At 39.6% G+C, this 22,975-nt stretch overlaps 1 protein-coding gene across 5 annotated transcripts in view; it reads left to right on the top strand.

Annotated features, from left to right (window-relative positions):
• The window catches only part of MITF (melanocyte inducing transcription factor), a 265,387-nt gene that overhangs the window by 75,277 nt on the left and 167,135 nt on the right, over positions 1 to 22,975 (top strand). The gene's annotated exons all lie outside the window — the stretch shown is intronic.

Genomic DNA, 22,975 nt, shown 5'->3' with positions numbered 1-22,975 from the left:
AACACTTACTGGCAAAAACAGGAACAACAGATTTCATTTTTCCAGCACTGGGTACTAATTTATTCAGGTTGCATTTTAAAAGGAAGTTGTCTTTTTTATCCTTTCTTTTTTTTTCCTTTTCTTTTCCTTAATGCATTCTGCATACCTGAGGAGGAAGATGAGTTTTAATCTTGTTTCATTGATCTGACCATGCTTTTAAAGTGACTTTTAGGACTCTTCCAGTAACACATAACATTAGCAACAAGGTAAAAAGGCATCATGTCAGCATATTCATTTAACATCAATATCATTTAATAAAGTATAAACTTCAGAGAGTCTGAGAGGAGGAGAAAAAGTACTTATGGGTCAAGTTTTCAAGTATATATCAATGACATTGTCAATCAAGATGGAGAAGCAGCATGGTGTAGTAGATAGAGTATGGGCCTGGGAGTCAGAAACTGGGTTCTAATCCTAGCTCTGCCACTTGTCTGTGGTGTGACCTTGGGCAAGTCACTTACCTTCTCTATGCTTCAGTTATTTCATCTGTACAATGGGGATTGAGACTGTGAGCACACTTGGGACAGGGTCTCTGTCCAACCCAATTTGCTTGTATCCACCCCACCGCTTAGTATGGTGCTGGCACATAGTAAGCACTTAATAAATACGACAAAACCCCCCAAAAAACTGATGTGCTTGTATCCACCCCGGTGCTTAGTACTGTGCCTGGCATATAGTTGGCACCTAACAAATACCAAAATTATTATTATTATTTAATGCATGTTAACCTAATTTTTCTCCACTTCTCTCCCATTTTAGTGTTTTCAGTAAAGTAGCTTGGCTTTTAGACATTGATAGAGATGTTAGGCAAGCCTTTTAAAGGCTAACTCAGTGTAGTGATATACTAGGATACAGATGGTGCAGAAATATAATCTAAACTGCTCTGCCTATTTCTAATTACTGAAATTTTGACCTTTTCAAAGGCTTGTTCGGGTTGTTGAACACATTTATATGATATGGCATTGCCTTTTTTTTTTTGTCAGGTCCACCTGGGACAAACCCAGTGTCAGGCCAAAAATAAGGGTCCCTGGGATATTTCTCTATCTGAACATTGCTAGTGGCTTCTTACTCTTTATAATGGTAATGATAGGGAAATTTGCTACTGCACTTAGGTGTGATAGGACTGAAAAGTAAGAGGATCATGTGATTAAGATGAATTTGACTTTTGGATTGCATCCTTGCATGTGCTTTCTGATCGACTCTCCCATGCAGGACATTGTGGTGGCTTTATGGTCCTTTCCTTCACTACGGTGGTCATTTGTCCACTTTTCAGCTAGACTGATGCCTGTCGGGTATGGATATGGCATCAGTTGCCTTTATTTGTAAAATTGTAATTTTAGGTGCCCAGCCTCGCTGCCACTGAGTTCCAATTTGTGTGTTAACAGGGACTTGGGAAAGGAACATGGGTCCAGAGTAAGCAGGAAGTTCAAGGGCTTGGCCTGGAGTAATGCTTTAAATTATAACTCCTTAAGGTCAAGAGTCATGTCTGCCAATTCTGTTGTATCGTGCTCCTCCAAGTGCTTTGTACAATGCTCTGCATATAGTAAGTGCTCTATAATTAGTGATTGATTGGCCAGACTCAGTCAGGCTTCCACACATTGTTGTGTAGGGCATCTTTGTTACTCTGCTGGCCTCATGTTGCAATTGTGTTATCAACCAGGGTCATCAGTAACAATCTATTCATCACCCAAGCACCAGCTAGCCTACTTTCTGGGAACTATCTTAAGTCGCTGTGGTGTGGCAGAAAGTTGGGGGCCAAGAGGGGTGCAGGGAGGGGTGTGGAAAAGCTTGGCAGTCTTTTTTTTTTTAACAGTATTTGTTAAGTACTTACTATGTACCAGCTACTGTCCTAAGCTCTGGAATGTATACAAACTAATCAGGTTAGACACAGTCCACATCCTACATGGGGCTCACAGTCTTAATCCCCATTTTACAAGTGAGGTAACTGAAGCACAGAGAAGTGAAGTAATTTGCCCAAGGTCACAGAGCAGCCGGATGGCAGAGACAGGATTAGAACCCAAGTCCTTCTGAGTCCCAGGCCCATGCTCAATCCACTAGGCAACACTGCTTCTCTTGGGACCTCCATCCAAGTTCACCAGATCCAGGTCAAATTGGCCCCATGTCAAAGGAAAATGGAATTGCATTGTTTGTCCAGTTCCAGTTTGTAGCAAGTACTAGCCAGGGCTGGAATCGTAGGGGCCTGTGGTGGGTAGGGCTAGGGGCGGGATCTGGGTAGGCTGGGCTGGACCTCAACTTTTCTAGTCAATGTAGATCTCTATTTATGTGCAAAACTAGTGGCAACTGTCCCTAAAACATTATGCAGAGAGCATATCTGCAGGGTGCATTGTACAGTCATGTTTGGTTGGTATTTAGCAACTAGGCTTGGCCTGTGCAAATTTATGCAGAAAACAATCATTCCTATAGAAAAATTACCTTGAACACCCCTGTTCTGTACAAACTTGACCTCGGGTAACAGGAATTTTTATGAAGCCAGATTCTGCTTCTCTGCTTAAACAAGCATTGTTTATTTTTTTAAAAAAATCTTTTGACATTGTGAAAGTGATCTGAAGACATTTTCTTAAAAACGTTTTTCATACAGTAAAACATTCAGTGTTTTTGAATGCACTGTAGCTTGGAGAGTTGACAAGGACCATTTGATTAGGCAGCAATGAAGCATAGCATGTGACTTGTAACTGAAGGCACATCTGTTGCTTAGGCAACAATCAAAACTAGACCAAAACATTTGAAAATGCTCCCCCAAAATGCAGTGTTTAGGGGTGATTGGGTTATATTAATGGAAGTCATAGTGAAATCATTACATAAATGACTTTGAAAATTCTGGCCTCAATTTCTTATGTTATTAAGACATTGGAATTCTACTTACTATCAAATATTTAAAATCTCTCCACTAAACAGTGTTAGGAAGCAAGTCATCCATGAACAATAAGCATTGGACATTAGCACCCCTATTAGAAAACATTTGTGTTATTATTAAGCCTTATTAGCAAGAAAATAGTTAATTGTCTAAGCAATGTTGGTATCCTTTTCACCACCCCCTTAAAAATAATGTACCCCCCTGGTTAAAGTATTATCTCCCAGAAACAGTATCATGCAATTGTCTGTTGAATTGCAGAAAATGAGGGGAATTATGAAGTAATCTCCATTGATCGCCAGTGCAGAGTAGTACCTTGTAGTTTTGAAAGGTATACTTTTGTTTTAGTAGTATATATTTAGAGAAGAATTTAATGCCAGCATGGCAGTGCGTGCAAGAGCATTCTTAGAAAGAATCAATCTACCAATCAGAATAATCTTTTGTCAAGCAAGGCAGGTGTCCAGGCTGGGTTAGGCCAAGTTGAAACAGTTTATGCTATGATGTCAATATGTCTTTATTTGGGTAATAAAGTCTTCAGAAAACTAATTATATATTTTGTTGTGCTGCAAAATGGAATATTTCTGAATTATTGCATGTCTTAAAGCTTGCACTGATTTTTCAAATTTCATTCCCTCAGTAGAAATTTTGGTTTGAAAGAGTGCAATCACTCACTGGATTCATTTTGCTATAATCTTGGAGAGTGGAAATGAATGGCTTAACCAGTGGAATAGCCAGTAAATTTTATTGTTGCAGGTCAAATTATCTTCTATAATGGAAATGTGTGGCCATCGTCCAGCTCTTTAAGTAATTTGATCTTTTCCATCTTTAACAGAAGGTTATGTTTATCTGTTTTGTTCTGTCAGTAGCTGTGGTGACATATAGTGATAAAAATCTGTGGCCTACATGCTGTAGGTCAAAGATATTTTTTTATAAATATGAATACTGCTTTCAATACATGAAATATTTTCATTCTTCCTGAAGGTCATTTAAATGGATTAGAAATACCTGGAGACAATTTCATTTAAAAGAAAATAAAGAAAATGACATTGTAGTAGGATTGTTTCTGATAAATTCTAAGCCTGAAATATTAAAAAAACATTATTTTCTATATTCACTTTGCAATTCATTTCAGTAACAGAAAGTGTAACTAAATGTTATAAGGTTGTTGCCATTGAAGTGTGTTGAAAAATAAGAGTTGAAGAATGGTAACCCCTCAGCACAGAAAGAAGTTGACATTATTAATCAGGGTTTTTTGTGGGAGGAAAAGATTAGAAAGTGAAGAGCCTATAGGATTAAGGGAGTAAATAAAGGGGAGAAAACGTTTTGAGATGGAGGAAATAATAGAGAAGTAACTAGATGGCAAATTATCCTTTTGTTTCCAGCTGGTTCCCTTGTTTAATGTGCATGCAATTCCCTGATGTTTCTGTGCTACTCTTGTTTCTCTTAATAAGAATCTTCTATCCTCACTCCCCTTATGTTCCACCTACACTTTACTGACTCATTTTTCTTTTTATGTGTGGCATGGCAAAGCTTTTCACTTTCTGCAAATATTTGCTTAAATCAATCAGTCATATTTATTGAAGACTTATTGTGTGCAGAGCTCTACTAACCACTTGAGAGAATACAATATAACATTCATTCAGTCATATTTATTGAGTGCTTACTGTGTGCAAAGCACTGTACTATGTGCTTAAGCACTGTATTAAATGCTTATAACAGAGTTGGTAGATACGATCCCTGCCCACAATGAGCTTTCAGTCTAGAGAGCGAGACAGACATTAACATAAATAAATTATGAGTATGTACGTAAGTGTTGCGGATCTTAGAGAGAGATGAATAAAGGATGCAGGAGTGATGCTGAAGGGAGTGGGAGAAGAGGAAATGAAGGCCTAATTGGGGAAGGCCTCTTGGAGCAGACTTGCCTTTAGTAAGGCTCTGAAGGTGGGAAGAGTGATCGGAAGAAGGAGGGCGTTCCAGGCCAGAGGCAGGATGTGGGCGAGAGGTTGGTGGCGAGATAGATGAGACTGAGGTACAGTGAGTAGATTGGCATCAGAGGAGTGAAGTGTGCAGGCTGGGTCGTATAGGAAGTTAGGGAGATAAGGGAGGATATGGGAGAAAGGTGATGGAGTGTTTTAAAACTGATGGTAAAGAGTTTTTGTTTGATGCAGAAGTGGATGGGCAACCACTGAAGTGGGAAAACTTGGGCTTATTGGTTTTGTAGAAAAATGATCAGGTTAGCAGAGTGAAGTATGGACTGGAGTAGGGGAGAGACAGGAGGCAGGGAGGTCAGTGAGGAGGTTGATGCAGTAGTCAAGGTGGGATAGGATAAGTGGTTGGATTAATGTGGTAGCAATTTGGAGAGGAAAAGGCAGATTTTAGTGATTTTTGTGAAGGTTGAACTGACATGATTTGGTGACAGATTGAATATGTGGGTTGAATGAGAGAGATGAGTTCAGGATAATGCCAAGGTTATGGGCTTGTGAGACAGGAAGGATGGTGGTGCTGTCTACAGTGACAGCAAAGTCAGTGCCACCCCCTCCACCTGTACCTCAGACCCAATTCCCGCTCACCTTATAAAAACCATCGCCCCTGCCCTCCTCCCCTCCTTAACTTCTATCTTTAACTGTTCACTCTCCAATGGCTTCTCCCCCTCTGCCTTCAAACATGCCCATGTCTCCCCCATCGTAAAAAACCCTCTCTCAACCCCACTTCCCCTTCCAGTTATCACCCTATATCCCTACTACCCTTCCTTTCCAAGATCCTAGAATGAGTTGTCTACACTCGCTGCTTACAATTCCTTAACTCCCATTCTCTCCTGGACCCCCTCCAATCTGGCTTCCGTCCCCTCCACTCTACTGAGACTGCTCTCTCTAAGGTCACCCATGACCTCCTTCTTGCCAAATCCAATGGCTCCTACTCTATTCTAATCCTCCTTGACCTCTCAGCTGCCTTTGACACTGTTGACCATCCCCTTCTCCTCCACACCTTATCTCACCTTGGCTTCACGGACTCCATCCTCTCTTGGTTCTCCTCTTATCTCTCTGGCCGGTCATTCTCGATCTCCTTGGCAGGCTCCTCCTCCCCATCCCATTCTCTAACTGTTGGGGTTCCCCAAGGGTCAGTTCTTGGCCCTCTTCTGTTCTCCATCTACACTCACTCCCTCGGTGCACTCATTCTCTCTCATGGCTTCAACTATCATCTCTAAGCAGATGACACACAGATCTACATCTCTGCCCCATCCTCTTCCCCTCCCTTCAGGCTCGTATCTCCTCCTGCCTCCAAGACGTCTCTACCTGGATGTCTGCCCGCGACCTAAAACTCAACATGACCTAAACTGAGCTCCTCATCTTCCCTCCCAAGCCCTGTCGTCTCCCTGACTTCCCTATCACTGTGGACGATACCACCATCCTTCCCATCTCTCAGGCCCGCAACCTCGGTGTCATCTTTGACTCGGCTCTCTCGTTCACCCCACACATTTGATCTGTCACCAAAACCTGCCGGTCTCACCTTTATAATATAGCCAAGATCCGCCCTTTCCTCTCCACCCAAATGGCTGTCTTACTGTTACGGGCTTTCTTAATATCCCGGCTAGATTACTGTGTCAGCCTGCTCTCTGATCTCCCTTCCTCCTCTCTCTCCCCACTCCAGTCTATTCTTCACTCCGCTACCCAGCTCATCTTCCTGCAAAAACGCTCTGGGCATGTCACTCCCCTTCTTAAAAACCTCCAGTGTTTGCCTATAAACCTCCGCGCAAAACAAAAACTTCTCATTCTAGGCTTCAAGGCTCTCCATCACCTTGCCCCCTCCTACCTCTCCCTTATCTCTTTCCACTGCCCACCCCGCATGCTCTGCTCCTCTGCCGCCCACCTCCTCACCGTCCCCCATTCTCGCCTATCCTGCCGTCGACCCCTGGGTTACGTCCTCCCGCGGTCCTGGAATGCCCTCCCTCCTCACCTCTGCCAAACTAATTCTCTTCCTCTCTTCAAAACCCTACTTGCAGCTCACCTCCTCCAAGAGTCCTTCCCAGACTGAGCTCCCTTTCTCCCTCTACTCCCTCTACCCCCCCTTCACCTCTCCACAGCTGAACCCTCTTTTCCCCCCATTTCCCTGTGCTCCTCCCCCTCTCCCTTCCCATCCCCTCAGCACTGTACTCGTCTGCTCAACTGTATATATTTTCATTACCCTATTTATTTTGTTAATGAAATGTACATCACCTTGATTCTATTTATTTGTTATTGTTTTAATGAGATGTTCATCTCCTTGATTCTATTTATTGCTATTGTTCTTGTCTGTCCGTCTCCCTTGATTAGACTGTAAGCCCGTCAAAGGGCAGGGACTGTCTCTATCTGTTACTGATTTGTACATTCCAAGCGCTTAGTACAGTGCTCTGCCATAGTAAGCGCTCAATAAATACTATTGAATGAATGAATGAATAACATTATTCCATTCAGTATACTTCTTTTTCTTTCCTTCCCATTTCCCATTATTTCTTTCACTGTTCTTATTCCCTCTGCCAGCTTCTCTGATTACCCTATAATTTCATTCTGCAAAATACCCTTTCACTTCCCTTGTTTCATTCCTATGACTGTGCTCCAAATGTCCTTAACATATTAGTATAAAACCATTCTATTTTTTCAGCCCTGAAGACTTGCTTTTCAGTTCATTTGTTTGTCAATTTAGTTGTTATTTTCCCTTTAATAATGATACATTCAAGATTTATCAGGTGAAACTTGGAATGAACTGAGATGGTACATGAATTCACAATTCCATGCCTGCCATGCATTCTCAATTGTCTGTTTTAACCCAGGTTCCAGCTTTCTTGCTCTTTCCACTCTTCACCTCCTGCCTTCTCATTCCTTTCCCTAAATTTTACAATTTCATAATCACTTGTAAAAATCACTTGATTTTTAAACAAACTCTTAGTGGGACTCTAATTGTGTACTGCATTTGGTATTGTCCACCTAAGACTGTTCTTTAAAGCTGTTGTATTCTTTGTATGTACATGCTCAGGCACACCAACGGTAGGAGGCAGTTGTGGTCTCTCAATCAATGTTTACTCTGCAAAATTGAGTAGCAAGAAAAAACTTGTTTGAAAGTGTTTTGCAAGCTTTTAATTTAGGAAAAAAAAGTCTGTTGAAAATGGACCTTGTGATTTTTTTAACGTCATTTTTTTTCTTAATTTGTCTCTCTTGCTATTTCTTTATTAAATATCTTCACCAGCATATGAGTTTTCTAATATTCTTACTTATTAGATGTTATTGCTGCTGCAGATTAAAAACAATCAAAAATCATAGCTATTCCCTTTCCTGCCAGTGTGTTGAAAATTAAATCAGATCTGTCTAAAGTAAAGCACTGCGTACCTTTGATTGCACTTTAAAGTGTGTTCCATGCAGTTAAACTTTTTCTGGTCGTGTTTTATATGAATTAGATCACTGACAAAACCCTAGGAAACATAGACTAGAAAGGCAGTAGTGCCGCAAAAATTATGGTGTATTTTATTAAGGTTATGATCAATTGTGGGCTTTAGTATTTTTAAGGTGCAAGAGTGTTAGACACTCCCAAAGTATAATAAATGTCCTAAAGTTTATCCCACTGCATTTTCATTTATATATACCTTTCTTTTGTTTGAACTGCATTTACAAAACTACCTTGCAAAATTTTCAAAGTACATTCTGTAAAACGTCTCCCACCTACACTAAAGGACATCTGCTAGTGTAGGAATGCACTCCTTGGGCAGGTATAAAAGGACTAATAGATCAAAGTTGGTTTCAATATATTGTACTGCCAAAGTTCTTACTAAACATTTATCATTAGGAGAAAATTACCTGATTTATTGGACTGTGGTGTTTTTTTTTTTTAAAGCTTAGCTTTCATACATTCGTGATAGTTATAAAAAAAGTGATACATTTCAATTTGGGATTTAATTTATATGAGTTGGTTATGAAATGACATTTCCAAGGGACCATGTCTTCCCATCTGTTCCCCAGTGTTGGGGTTTTTTTTGTTATAATCAAGAATGAGAACTCAGTTTAACATAATTACCTTGTTGTTATGGTTTTGTTTTAATCAAGATAAAAAGGCAAATAAAGCACATACAGCTCCTTGCAATAAAATTACCATTGGTGGTTGTTAATGCAGCCAAACCCGGATTGTATGGTGTGAACTGTGTGAAGGGAGAATGTGCAGATCATGAAATCCACCAGCAAATCCAAAACCATCATTCAAAACCTTTTTACTTGAGTTGTTAACTAATAACAGTACATTGTACTGATTGGAGTTGTACTTCCTATCCCTTTTTATTCCTCACTTGTGGCGTTCCTAAGGAGCAACAAATTGGGGTAAAAAGGAGACAGACAACATCTGTAAGAATTATCGATATTATTTACTGAGCACTTAGTGCAGAGCACTGTAATAAACACCCAAGAGAGGTCTCTTTCTCTAGACTGTAAGCTCTTCATGGGTAGGGAATGTGTCTTTTGTTATATTGTACTCCCCAAAGTGCTTAGTACAGTGCTTTGCGCACAGGTGCTCAATAAATACAATTGAAATGAATGAATGAACATTGTTGATAGACACATTCTTTTCTCAAGAGGATAAGGGGAAGGATGAGAAGCTGATGATCCACACAGTCAATGAACTGGATAATCAGTTCCTGAATTAAAAAAAAAAATGGTTTTATCAGCCCAGTAATCAATATACTTTTTTAAAAAAAACTTTGCATTTTCTCTCAAAGGAAATAGTGAATATTATTTTCTCTTTGTTGCTGGGAAGCCCCTTTTCTTAGAAACTTAGTATCATCAAGGATGAGTGATGCTGCTTTTCATCTGGTTTCAGTTCATGTTTGAACAAACTTCAGAGGAATGAATCTGCAAGGCATAAATATAGCCCACGTTATACAAAAGGAAGAAGTGACTCAGCATCTCAGACTGAATATATAATGGCTATTCATTTTGGTCTAAACACAAATTGCAGGTTTAAAAGATTAGCTTTTCTGTGCTTTAAAGAGTTAATTTCAAAAGACTCATACACTCCTAGAAATATAGGAATATATAAAACATCCAGTAGGCTAGATTTTATGTTTAAAAATTACAACTGCACCAATATCACAGAGCAATGATGTCCTGCAATTTTTCTATATTCCTTCTTCTACTGCTACTTTTGTGTCTCTGGCATTTATTTCCTCTCAGTATGGCAGCTGCATCTCTGCACCACATTAATGTCCAGTCTTTAATTATTAAGTCAATCAGTGGAATTTATTGAGCCCTTACAGTATGCAGAACACTGTACCCAGCTCTTGGGAGAGGACAATACAAAAGAGTTGGTAGACACATTCCCTGCCCACAATGAGCTTACAGTTTTAGAGGGGAAGACAAACATTAAAAGTGTTTCAAGTTAATTCGATTAGGACTTTTTTCTGATTTTATGGAAATAATTTTAATTGTTATCGCTAAGTGATAGTACTGGTCACACACTCCTAACCCTTTTATGTGCATTGGCCCAAATGGCATCAGAGGGAACACTACACCAAGGAAAAATAATTGAGAGTGGTAGAGGATGTGAATTAGGTAATTAATGACTTGTTAGCAGTACTGAAAGTAAATGAAAATTGAAAACTTGAATTTTTTCTTGGAGTTTTGAAAATGCCACAAAACTCCTGGAATTATTCTCATCACTAACACATGCCTAGTTTTCCATCAGCTTACTGTAATTTCAAGTTGGGACAAAGAAATTTAATTTTTGTTACTGTAATAGGAATAAAACTGTTGATATAGAAATCATTGGGATGAAACTGAACTTGTTTGTATAAGATTGGATTGTTCAGAGCAAATTTGATTGGAATGATGATGACTTCAGTGTAAGTCTTAGTATTAAATCTGTTGGAAATTCAGAATAAGACTTTCTGTTTTGTGGTATACAGGCTAAGAAAATATTCATTACTAGCTTCATACTTACTGCCTGTGTGCTTTTTATTCTATTTAAAGACCAACATACATTGTCTAGCAACCTTCTTTAATAAACCCTTTATTATTTGCTTTTGCTACCTGACAGAAATCTTGCCATTTTTCTACTGTCCTGTGCTCTTCATTCTTTTCTTTCTTTGGTAAATTTGTTTCTCTTTATTGGATGTCATTTGTTAAATATGATCTCAATACTATGAAATGCATTTCCTCTGATTTTAAAAAAAGTAGTTCCCGTGGAATAATTATCTTGCATTTATACATAAAGAGGGATCAAAAACACTCCATAAGGGGATTGATTCTTGACTCCAATCTTCCAGTAGCTTATCACTGTAAAAGCATTGATTTGAAAATAATGAATCGTATAGCAGCATGGCCTAGTGAGAAGAGCATAGGCTTGGGAGTCAGAGGAAGTGGGTTCTAATCCCGGCTCCGCCACTTGTCTGGTGGGTGACCTTGGGTAAGTCACTTAACTTCTGTGGGCCTCAGTTCCCTCATCTGTAAAATGGGGACTAAGACTGTGAGCCCCACGTGGGACAATCTGATTAACTTTTATCCACCTTAGTGCTTAAAACATTGCTTGGCACATAGTAAGCGCTTAAATACCATCATTATTATTATTATTGGTGTTTTTAGTTAAAAATTTAGGGAGACTGAGGACTTGAACTAATCCTAGGCCTATTTATTGTTAGCACTGTGGGAGGAAATTGTAAAATATCAGTAACTGAATAATGCAAGTGACTCATTCAGACAGAGGGGTTCATGCATTTCCGCATGCTGGGTCAAGTGCTATTTCCTACCTGGTTCTTGCTTTTACAACCTCTCTTGAACCCTCTCTACTAAAAGATTCATCCCATTCTTGATTGCTGCAAGCCACCCTGGTATGTAATAATTATGGTACTTGTTAAGTGCTTACTGTGTGCCAAGCACTGTGCTAAATGCTGGGATAGCTAAAAGATAATCAGGTTGGACCCCATCCATGGGGATGAGGGACAGCAGGCTCCAAGTCTAGAAAGGAGGGAGTATGATTTAATCCCCATTTTACAGATGAGGAAATGGAGGCACAGAGAAATTAAGTGAGTTGCCCAAGGTCACACAGCAGACAAATGACAGAGCTGGGATTAGAACCCAGGTCCTATGACTCTCAGGTCTGTGCTTTTTCCACTAGACTGTGCTGCTTATCAGCATGTCTGATGATGTCGTTTCTCAGCAACCTACAGCTGTGCCATATTGTTTGAGATTTTACTTCATTGTTTCATTAAAATATATCCTTTGCCTAATTAGCCTATGGTACATTTCCCCCTACTCCGCACACCTCATACTTCATGCTACCAGTAACAGTTGTATGAGCATGTTATTATCCTACATTGTCCTGCAGCATGGCCTAGTGAGAAGCAGCATGGCCTAGTGGATAATAGATGGGCCTGGGAGTCAGAAGGACCTGGGTTCTAATCCCAGTTCTTCCACTTGTCTGCTCTGTGACCTTGGAGAAGTCACTTCACTTCTCTGTGCCCCACTTACCTCATCCATAAAATGGGGAGTAAGACTGTGAGTTCCATGTGGGACAGGGACCGTGCCCAACCTGATTAGCTTGTGTCTACCCCAGCGCTTACAACATTTCTTGACACATAGTAAGCGCTTAACATATACCATCATTATTGTTTTCCCCCTACAGAGTTGTGATATAGGAGACATTTTTTGGTGTTGATAGATTGACCAGGTTCTAGGAGCTCTTTATTTCTGTCTTTCTTGCCATATGATGTTAGCTTTCATATTTATTTGATGGACCTGCTCAGTGAAGGTGGTGAAATCCATGGTGGACTGAACAGCATAATGCAAAAGTGGAAGTTCCTCCCACACTAGGATCACATGAAGACTGTCTCTTGTTTGTACGTTTGCATTCATTTCACAGCAGTTGCTTGGTGGTGTTTGTGATGCTGCTGCTTAGGCTTGTTTTTCCAAAGCCTCTGTTCACATCTGTTCAAAAAGAGCCAATCTATTTCTGATGTCTTAGATCCCTACACTGACCAAGAATGTCCCATAGGTCTAGAGCCAAAAGAGCTAAGTTGACTGGCACTCTATTCATATTTCCATGGTTTCTCAGGTACCTGTAGCTTCCCCCCGTCCCCCCACACACCCAATTTTGGATAGGGCCAGGGGAAAAGGGTAAGGGAACATGAAGGGAATGTTTGGCTAGGCACCAATGAACTGAAAGTGATCATAGAGCAAAGTATCCAGAGTTTCTGCTTTAGGTTAGACTTTCCTGACTTTTGTGTTTTGTCCCACATCCTAAGAGACCTGTGGCAGGATCCATTGAAAGAGAGAGTGGGGAACAGAATCCCTCAACATTGGTGGCAATGGTGGTGGCTCGTATTCATGTTGCTGAAGTACACTTCTTTTCGCTGGCAACAACAGCAGCCACCTGTATTACGGCCTTGTTAAGGTGGCTCAACTGGCATTTTTGACACATGATTATAAATTTGACCTCTTTAGAAAGCCCTCACCAGTCTAGAAAGGCAAAGTTTGGGGTACCCCACTGCCACCACAGCCTATTGTTGTCACCTGCACTCATCACAGGTCTCTGGATAGGGGCACCACAGGTTGGGTGGGGGAATTACCAGGCCATGTCCTCCTGGGCCCTGAATCAGTAGCTGTTGTGTGAGCACTGTCTCACGGGTCAGCTATGCAAATGCAAGTGCTGGGCTTGCCAGTTCCCTAGCCGTGCCCAGACAGCAGCGGGTGTGGGGTGTGCACCCTGTCCATGTGGACTATGGCTTGGCGATGGCTGCGGTGGTGATCTGTGGGTGATGGCCATTCTGGTGTGATGATGGAAATTGTGACTCTCACATGGCAAGCAGTGAGATTTTTATTCGTGTTCTTTAATGTCTTTTTTGGAACCTTTTTTGCCACCCCTTCCCCCCGCCCCCAAATCCCAACTCTTCTCTCTGCCTCCTTCTCTTTTTAATCTCTTTGTCTTTCTGTATATTTCTGTCCTATCTCCTTGTTCTGTTCTGACTTTTCAGCCCTGCCCCTGAAGGCTGTGTTCCACTTTGATCTCCCCAAAATTTCCTTAGCCATCATCAGGATGGCCTGGGCCTCATTTCAGGCAAGTACTGCTTCACAGTGTAGTAGTTCTGCACTTGCATACTCTCAAGATCTTAGTACAGTGCTCTGCACACGGTAAAGCCCTCAATAAACATGACTGATTGATAGCTGTTGCCTGGGCTGCTGAGGCTACAGCTCTCAGAAGCCTATAGGGAAACAGTTTATTCTGTATCCATGGCAGTGTTTTTCCAATGTGAGCCCTGAACTATTTGCATTTGATAATATGTTACTTATTTGTTGTTTGAGTGCAATAGCCCTGGATGCTGGAAGTTAAAATATATCCCTATAAATTCACTCTTGGAAACTTGGAATCTGCAAAGATGAGCTTGTTCAGTGAATCTAGGTGATACAGTTTCTTATATGAACTATAATACATGGATTATTTTAATGCCTTTAGTGTAAATGTATTACTCAGTGACTTACAACACAGTCTGTAAAGTTAGCTGCTGAATTATAGATGTGTTCAACAGTATTTTATCAGTAAAACATTAAATCGGTTTCTTCCAGTGTCTTAACCACTTTTTATAAAATAAGAAGCATGCTACATTAACACTGTCATTTAAGTAGTGCACCAACTGAAGGAAAGCAATCAAAAATTTACCGACATGATGAACAAATTATCTGCAGTACCCAACTCGTTCAGTGGTAATGGGTTAGATATTTAAGTTGGTGTATTAACTCAGTTTAGTGAAAATCAGTATTTGCCTATTGGAAATTTAATTTCCCACCTGCTTTTAAATTTTTCAAAAGCCCTTTCCAGATCACTCTCTGAAGGATTTTATACAAATTAGCCACTGATTAAGAAATAGAAAGTTTTTCATTCTTTTCCCTTTGTCCAAATACACTTACACAAGTTGAAAATTTCCATTACCCTTCCAGACTTAAAAATGCTTCGTTGCTACTTAATTTCAGATATTAGACATTCAACAGCTATTTCAATTTGAGAGGGTTTATTAGCTGGAAGTTTACTTTTTTAAAGAAGTTTCATGTTTGTTCATTAGATTATAAAATTCTTCAGGGAAAGTCCATATTTAATACCTAGTCAATATATTCCCCAAGTACCTATTACGGGAGGGGTCTACACAAATCAGACATTCAGTGACTACTGTTGATGATTTTGAAGGAGGAGGATAACTCTTGAACTTTAAACAAGGGATGCATTAAGGTCCCCCTTTTAAATGGAAACTTGAGTACGTGGTGTCACTCACTACATGGCGAAAAATGTAGTATAATCTTCTCTGGTTGAAGTACAATTTTGTAGGAATGCAGGCTTTTTCATTTTAAAAGTGAGTGATGGTGCATAATGGGTTAGGGCAGCTTCAGTAGATTATGAACTAAAAATGGTAGGTTGAGAGAGTGGAATTCTACAGGATAAAATGTTTTGATATTGGTCAAAACTAGAAAAAAAGTGCTATGGCTAAAATATGTAAAGTACTGATCAATCAGTAGTAGGGCAGGGATTGTGTTTTCATTATCTGTTGTACTCTCTGAAGGACATAGTACAGTCTTCTGCACACAGAAAACATGCAGTGACCTAGTTTAGATTGTAAATTCCTAAAACCTAATCAGATTGGACATCGTCCTTGTTCCACATAGGTCTCACAGTCTGAGAGGTAGGGAGAGCATGTATCTTGTCCACATTTTACAAGGTAGGAAACTAAAGGTCAGAGATTCTGATAGGCCTGCGGACACAAAGTAGGCCAGTGGTAGAGCTGGGACTAGAATCTGGGTTGCCTGACTTCCAGTTCCATGCCCTTTCAATTAGGCCACAGTCCTATATACAGTGGCATGTATCCTATTAAAATGCCATTCAGAATATATCACTACCTTCCCAAAAAACCTCTGACTACTCGTTTCTTCTCACATAAAAGAATCACCCTTAGCCATTAGGTCCCATGCTCTCCAACTGTTCCCCCCTTACCTACCCTGCCTCCCTACACAACAGCTGTCATTCTTCACTCCTCCCAAACTAACTTTCTAACAATTGTAATAATTCTGGCATTTGTTAAGCACTTACTCTGTGCCAAGCTCTGGGATAAATACAGGATAATCAGGTCCCACATGGGGCTCATAGTTCAAGTCGGAGGGAGAACAGGTTTTGAATCCCCCTTTTGCAGATGGGGACCTGAGGCACAGAGAAGTGAAATGACTTGCCCAGGGTCACACAGCAGGTGAGTGGCAGAGCTGCAATTAGAACCTAGGTCCGCTGACTTGCAGACCTCTTTCCGCTCAGCCATGCTGCTTCCTTACTTTGTAATACTCTGCTCACAACTTTCCTCACTCCAACCCATTTAATTGCTTATACCTTTCCCCCTGTAGAGTACTCCTCCCCATCAAACCTAATAATAATAATAATGATGGCATTTGTTAAGTGCTTACTATGTGCAAAGCACAGTTCTAAGCGCTGGGGGGATACAAAGTGATCAGGTTGTCCCACATGGGGCTCACAGTCTTCATCCCCATTTTACAGATGAAGTAACTGAGGCACAGAAAAGTTAAGTGACTTGCCCAAAGTCACACAGCTGACAAGCGGCGGAGCCAGGATTTGAACCCATGACCTCTGTCTCCCTAGCCCGTGCTCTTTCCACTGAGCCATGCTTCACTCCCTTTCTCCAAAAGCCATCTTCTTGATCACCCCATCACTTTAGCCACTTGAGCACTCATGTATATTGCTGTGCTTCTACTCTTTCACCTATTATTTTTGTGACAATTCGTGCCTGCCTGTCTCCCCCATTAGACTGTAAGATCTCCAAGGACGGGGAATTGTATTTCACTTCTGTGTTCCCTCATACCTTATTCAGTGCTTTGCCCACAGTAGGTCTGAATAATGCTGTTGATGATGATGAAGTTGATGGGAAGTAATGTGACCTAGTGGATAGAGCATGGGCCTGGGAGTCAGAAGGACTCCTGCCTCTTGTCTGCTGTGTGACCTTAAGTAAGTCACTTCACTTCTCTGTGCCTGTTACCTCATCTGTAAATTGGGGATTAAGACCGTGAGCCCCATGTGGGACATGGACTGTTTGCCATCCGATTGGCTTGTACCCACCCCAGTGCTTAGTACAGTGCTTGGAACATAATAAGCGCTTCACAAATACCATTTTTTTAAAAAAGATAGGCATGGCAATTTTTGCAGGGATTATACATGGATCCCTGGGGATTATGTATCTTTGGGAAGAAGCCACACCAAATCCTCACTGGGGATCAGAAACTTTGTCGTCTCAGGATGGGGGCTGAGTTTTCTCACCAATTTTTTTCTGAAATAAATTTGGGTAGGGATTCTTCTCTGCCCCCCGGGCCTCTGATAAAATCAGATTTCCTAAGAAATAACTTTAAATGTAGAAACAAACTGTAAGGAGGCACTTTCCACCTCTCTTACCACTGATTTTGGGCTTCAGTGTGATAGTTTAATTGCAGTGTAGAAAAATTGATCACATCTATTTAACACTCAAATGGTAATATTAAAGATATGACATCTTAAAATGATCTTTTTCTGAGCAGGAAAAGTGATATGAAACAGTTGGCTATATTTGTAACAGTTTGCTGCACTCCCTATAATTACGATACCAACATTAGCAAGTGAAGCACATAAAGTACAATAGTGATTTTAATGTTTGTAATGAATAGACCTTTCTTCAAAATCTTTGGAAACTATTTTTGAAAAATACATTTTCTAATACAGTTAGCTAGGCTTATATTCAGAACTCTTTGAAATGCCATTCAATATCTTGTTCTTTGCCCTTGGATGGAATGGTGTTTCATGTTCTTTGAACTCTGACTAATCAAAAATCAATTAAGGCTAAGACACCATTAACATGTTACATATTTAGTGATTATAGTGCACTGCTATACTTTCCTGTGGACTTTAAAATAAAATTTGTGAGAGCCATTTTCTAATCAATAGAGATATTGAAATTATTTCTTTTCTTGAGCATTTTTGATGATCTCGCCTTTGAGAATCTCAGAACATGTATTCTGGTTTTATTAAACTTGAAGTAATAGGGAGAAAGGAAAAATAAAGTAGTTGAATTTTGTTTTATTGTGGTTGTTGTCCATATCTGTTAGAGAGTAATTGAAATACATCAAAATGGAATTTTTGATTTGGTTCTTTTGCTTAAAATTTCTTCCTGAAAAACTATGCAAATAAGTGTGTCATCAGAGATTAATGCTCTTTTCAAGAGTGTGGGTCAGTTTGCTGTCAAGATTGCAGGAGTTTGTATTTTGAGTGACAATGGCATGTGTACCATAGACTCAAGTGGCTTTGACTACTGGGTGTGTAATCACATTACTAACGAGTGAATCATCTTTGAGATTAAATTAAATGTGGTTAATTTCCTCCATTTTAGCTCACAAACCAAGTTCATGAAATTTTTTAAGAATCTATAGTTTCAATTTAGTCTGTTTTTTCAAGATTAAGGTAGAGCCAAAATTTATAAGGAAACTGTCAGTCTAGTTTGGAATTTAAAAATGAAATTAAATGTGTTTGATTAGGACATATAGGTTCAGCATTTACAGGCAAGTGAATGCATGAAAATGTATTGTAGCTTTAAAGAGGATTGACTCAATTCCTATGGGTTTCATTAATGATTCTTAGTATTTCCTTGGATTTCAAGAAAGAAAAACCCAATTTTCCATAAATATGAATCTCATTTTTAGATTTTTGCTTCCTCTTTCATGATTTTTTCCTTTGATTTTTGAACTGGAACATGAAAACCAAATTAATCATGTTCATTTTTATTTAGAAAATAAATCTTACTGAAGAGAAGGTGTGAGTTGAATTGGCTTTTTCTGTGTGTGTGCATAGTCTGCATATATGGTTAATGGTTGGGTGAGTATTGATGTTCCTTCACCTCTGTTACTTCTCAATGCCATTTGATTAAACCTTTCAGATTAGACTTTCTGAAGTATTTTTCTGACTGCTTTTATTTTTCCAACTTTTCCATGTATTTGAGTCAGTTGTAGGTGATAGAGTCAGGTCTGTATTTTGAGAAAGTGCCACCTTTTCCCCTATGTTTTTATTCTTTTTCTGACACAAACTAAAGCAAATTTGGTTGATTGGCTTTACTCTAGGCCCCATCGTGCACATCATAGAAACTGTTTTAGAGTTTGGCATTGTCAATATTTTTGACAGACAGTGTGAAAGGTTCAGGACTGGAATAGCAAGGGTGTTAAGAGTTCAGGATTGAGGAGAATTGGCACAGCTGGGGAAGCATGCATAACATTTGACAACACTGTGCTTGACTCAGGCAACTCATTTACATCGGTGTATACTATTCTTTAATACAATATTTAATCAAAAAGACTAGGAGTGTAAAGAAATGTTAGCTAGAAGCCTGAAGGTTGGGATCATCTTGAGAAGGTGAATTGTAAAAGGGTGTGTGTGCATGTGGGTGTGTTTAAATCTATTCTCCCCCCCCCCCACTTTTCTCCTGTTTGTTTTTCTCCTGTGGAACAAACTTTGTCATCTGTCTTTTGCTGTTTCATTGCAACCCCATTTCTTCTGTCACTCAATTCCCTTTCCTTGGCATGTCTCCTGCTCCTTGTTAGTCATATCTCATCCTATTTATGTAGCCATAAATTCAGAATTATCTTGTGCAGGCCAGTTTTGCTGCCCTGTCCTCTGTTCAGTTTTGAAATGATCCTAACTTTTTATGTGTATTTTTTTAAATATATATTTTGGTACCAAGCCTTTCTCTGCTGCTGATCCTGCAACTGGGTCCCAAAGCTCAGATGCTACACCAGATTTCACACAGACCTAATTTGAGCTGAATTAAGGAGACATCATGTTACGTTGCATGCCCATGTAGTGTCTGTGATAACACTTGGGTTTTAGGGCCCAGGTGTTTGGAATGCCTTCACTGACCACACCCTACCTTCTATCTTTTAGTCCCAGTACAAGCCAAAGCTTTGGTGATAAGTGAAGTTCTGGCATTTTTCACCACACAATTGCCGAGTTCCTGTTTTGGGGAAATAATTTTTTTTCTTTTCTACCCTATCAGTCCAGTCATATCAACAAAGACAGAAAGGCTGTACTACTATCTGGGAAAACATATACACAGGAAAGCAGTGTGGCATAGTAGAATTAGTAAGGGTTTTGGAGTCAGGAAATCTGGGTTACAGTCCCAGCTCTATGCTTCAGTTTTCTCATGTACAGAATGGAGATAATGTAGATGATTCCTTCCTTTCTGTACCCACTCAGAAGTTATAAGGAAAAATGAAGTAATGTGATTGAAGAAATAATAAAAAATATAAAAATTTATGTATTATTGTAGTCAGAAATAGACAAATCTGCACTGAGGGATGGAAGATGAGAAGATAATATGAAAAAATAGATTGCTTAAAATAAGGAAGACATCTTGAGTGCCAGTTGATTTAGTGAGAAAAGATGGTTTCAGGTTCTGGCAAAATGACAGGGTAAAGTGACCTTGTGGTAGGGGACAGTGGAGAGAGCCATTGTTGCAAACTGTATTTACCACAACCTGGGAAAGGCAGAAGTGAGAGTTTTGAGATTTGTACACAGTTCATTCGCAGAATGGTTAATCCACTTATTGATAATTGGGACTTGACTCTAATTGGAGACTCAACCTCAGTTAATTTTTGTGACTTTTTTGTTGCTCTTTCTTACCTTTTAGAGAGGGCAGTTGGCTCGTTTGTAGAATGAGCAGTTTGGTAAAATGTGTGAGCAGTCCACCTTTCATTCAGAAGTTGTAATTTTTTTTAAACTCTTTCCATGTTGCTTATTTTGAGGAAATGATAGGTACTGTTGAGTCCTACAGCAGTTAATTATCACATTACTTTGCTAGGGTCAGGGATTAACAGAGAAATCTTTCTTTCCTTCTTTTGAAAAATCCTCAAAGGACTTGCATAGCACTTCAGTTAAGTCATGATCTCCAGGGAGATGTTGCTTGTTCTGAAGATTTTCATAAACTATTTGACTAAAAATCTACTCCTAAATGTATGCTTCCTGATGTGTGTGTTTCCTAGATTGAATTACATTTGGCAGATGGGATAATAATGGTGGCATTTAAGAGCTAACTATGTGCCAGGCACTGTACTAAGCGCTGGGGTGGATACAAGCAACTTACATCAGGCTCACAGTTTCAATACCCATTTTACAGATGTGGGAACTGAGGCCCAGAGAACAATAATAGTAATAATAATAATGATGGTATTTGTTAAGTGCTTACTCTCTGCCAAGCACTGTTCTAAGCACTGGGGTAGATGCAAAGTAATCAGGTTTTCCCACGTGGGGCTCACAGTCTTAATCCCAATTTTACAGATGAGATAACTGAGACACTGAGAAGTAAAGTGGCTTGCCCATGGTCACACGGCAGACAAGTGGCGGAGCCGGGATTAGAACCCACATCCTCTGATTCCCAAGCCCATGAACTTTCCACTAAGCTACACTGCTTCTCTAAAGTGAAGTGACTTGCCCAAGGTCACACAGCATACAAGTGGTGGAGCTGGGATCCTATCTATGCCTAAACACCATTGTATCAGTTAATATCTGTGTTCTTAGCTAAGAGTAATTAGATTTGGATCTTGAAATAAGAGGCAGGATGTTTTCAGGAAGAACCTTCCATTCTAGAGTCTTCCATTTCTGTTTTGGTTCACAATGGAGTCTCTTTTCTAGAATGATGGATGGGCCCACAGTGAGTTTGAGGACACAGTGCAGACTGAGTTTGAGGACACAGTGCAGTCTTTACTATTTTCTTCTAAGTACTCTTTTAATTTTTAAATTTACTAAAAATTTAAGGTGGAGTTCAATCTGTTACTGGTATTTATTAAGCATTTACTGTATGCAGAACACTGTACTAAGTGTTTGGGAGAGTACAACACAATACAATTGGTAGTCATGATCCATGCCCTCAAACATCTTATAGTCTAGTGGGAATTGTTCTGTTTAGGTAGGTATTCAAGAAATGGGTTGTATCTTAATAATAGGCAAAGAAATCAAAGTTTTCTTAGAAAAGGATGCCATGTTTGCAGTTTTTACTTTAATAGGCTAAATTTCAATACAGTGACCTTGAGGGAAAGGAATTCTGGGTAGATATGCTTATTAAGGAACGTCTCTAAATTTATGATGCATACTGGCAAAGGAGATTCAAGGTAAATTGGCTTTTTGCTATCAAATGCCTAAAGGCAAAATCAAGCAAGTAACAAAAGCGCTCACTCCCAAGCCAGTTGCAGATCCCACCTTTCATCACCTTCTCTTCCTCAGGCTTATCTAAATCTTTTTATCCCAATTCCAGTACTGATTTAAACCTTAATAAATGGTCTGGAAATGGCCTGCCTTTGGAGAACAAAAAGAGTTCAGAAGTTCAAAATCTGGAACTGCTTAAGTTAGGAGAATCTTCTTGCTGTGATCTGCACCTCTGTTCTCTTGAAACTGGCACTTATATTAGGTGGGCACTAATTCACCAAAACAGATGGCTAGTAGAACAAATGTGCCAGGAAATGTGAATCTGTCCAAGAAGTTGAAATACTGGTCTTTACTAAATCATCTTCTAGCATCATCAGCACTGGATCTGATAGTTGAGATAAGTTGGGTGACTTAAAAATATTGGAAATGACACCTTGACTCATTAGCCGCTGTCCATACTGGATGTGCTTGGATCACTGTTAGAATTACCTGGTGGCATAACAGAGTTTCTTCCTAAATGCATATGGGCGGATTTTGGAATTAAGACATAGAAGCTTTTGCAACCCTTTCCCCAGAAAGACCTGACTCAGAATTTGGTGGATTATGTCTAGCATTAGATTTTAAATGAATTTGCTTCTTGAAAATTAATTTTTAGGAAGAAAAATTGTATCTGAAGCTAGAGCTGTACAATGTAGATGTTTGTTCTCCTTGTTTTATTTTTTAAAGCTGATTTAACAGCCTGCCAGAGTAGAAAATGTTCAATCCATCATGGGTTCTTAATGGCCTGGGAAAACCTCCTTTGTATAACCAGGGGATATGATGGAATTGGTGCAGGAGAAAATTAATTTAGTTGGGATCTGTGAA

Source organism: Ornithorhynchus anatinus, chromosome X1 (genome assembly GCF_004115215.2).
Source record: "Ornithorhynchus anatinus isolate Pmale09 chromosome X1, mOrnAna1.pri.v4, whole genome shotgun sequence".
Taxonomy (NCBI): domain Eukaryota; kingdom Metazoa; phylum Chordata; class Mammalia; order Monotremata; family Ornithorhynchidae; genus Ornithorhynchus; species Ornithorhynchus anatinus.
The sequence above is the reverse complement of the archived record's forward strand: the minus strand, read 5'-3'. Positions and strand labels throughout refer to the sequence as shown.